The sequence below is a fragment of the Pinus tabuliformis genome, chromosome 9, assembly GCF_031772625.1.
Source record: "Pinus tabuliformis cultivar Carrire ecotype Pingquan chromosome 9, CPIR1, whole genome shotgun sequence".
NCBI lineage: Eukaryota > Viridiplantae > Streptophyta > Pinopsida > Pinales > Pinaceae > Pinus > Pinus tabuliformis.
The window spans coordinates 1,517,002,038-1,517,003,645 of NC_142307.1; positions in this window are offsets into that span (position 1 = coordinate 1,517,002,038).

A 1,608-nucleotide genomic window follows, 5' to 3' on the forward strand; every position below is an offset into this window, starting at 1 on the left:
TTGTCCATATATGACTAAGTGACCTTTCATATATTAGACTTCCACACATTAGATTTTGGCATTTTCTTGAGAATACATCATTACATTCCACATTATGTTGTGGAATGAAACATGGACACATATTGACTATTATGATGACACTTTTACAATTTACAACTTGAAAATGATGACATGGACTTCATGATGAGGTGGAAATGCCAAGTTGTCTTCCTTGTTGCTTCATCTTACATTCTTGATGATAAATATGATCTATGCTTCATATTCATGAAGGATCCATTTTTTTATTCTTCTTCACCTCCAAAGGGAATTTCATCAATATCTAAGTCCACTGATTCATCATGCAATGTCTTCTTTTTGTCTTGGTCCATGATCTGCTTCATGTCTCCATGATATCTCTCTTTCATGATTCTTCTCTATAAGTGTTTCTTTATGATTACTCCTTGATATCTATTTTGATAATTACCTTTTCATGCTAGGAAGGTACTCCTACCAATTAAAATCATTCATGACAAAGTGAAAATAGTCTAAAAAACATCTATTCTATCACTACCTAGTTCATGGAATGATCAACTCATGATAGGCCTATGAGAGGGTTGAAACAAGGAGGCTTGATTACGAGGTCAGAGTAAAAATCATTAATGGCTTAGGAAGGATTAATTTTTTATTTTTACTATGCCATACTCTATGAATAGGAGCTCTCCTTAGTCCAGTGTGGTGGGGAAGATTGAAGGAAGAAGGATGAAGGCTTCATGCTTCAAGGCCATGTTATGCGCCCTAAGGGAAGGAGAGGAAGACTTCATGTTAATTTTTTCAACTAGGGTAAAATTCCACATTGGACAACTAAGATTACAAATTTTATGCTTTCATTAAAGTCCTCTTTTCGAGAGGACCATAATTGACCTAATGAACACCTAATTTGGTTAAATGAAAGTTAAGTTTTGAGTTATTTTATTCATACATACATTATGGAATGGGCTGGCCCTAACCACATGGGTGTTTTCTTGGGTCAATCTTAACCGCCAGTTAACCCTTAGGAAAGCCTATAAAAGGAAGCGACCTCAAGTTCATTTCAACACATTAAGCTCTCTTCTACTCTTCTAGTTTGTCTTGGCTCACACAGGTACGTCAGAAGGAGTTCACACAGGGTCCGAAAGTACAGGCGAAAGGTTCGCTCTAAGTTTGGTTTTCCTAGATCACGTTCTCTAGCACAAAAAATAAGTTTTTGATCCTCGGTCATAGGCACAGAGTAGGCAAGAGAGCGACTTTGGCTCTATGTTCACTCAGAGGCAGTTTAGTGAGAGTGACTCTAGGTTTAGAGGGAGATCGAAAGGTTTTGGTCCCCGGTCAGTCACACAAGGTAGCTCTAGCAGTGACCTTGCTATGTTAGTCTCTCGCACAGCACCAGTAACAAGGTGACCCTGCCATATTGGTCACTCGCACAACAACAATAAGGGAGAAACTTTTAATTAAATTTTTTCAATGCCACAGTCGCTCACATCGAGACCTCATAAGAGCGACCCTATAGTTACAGTCACTCGCATACAGTGACAGAGAGAGTGACCAAGGAGTTTCAGTGGCACACAGTCAGTTGTGATGAGGGTGACCATA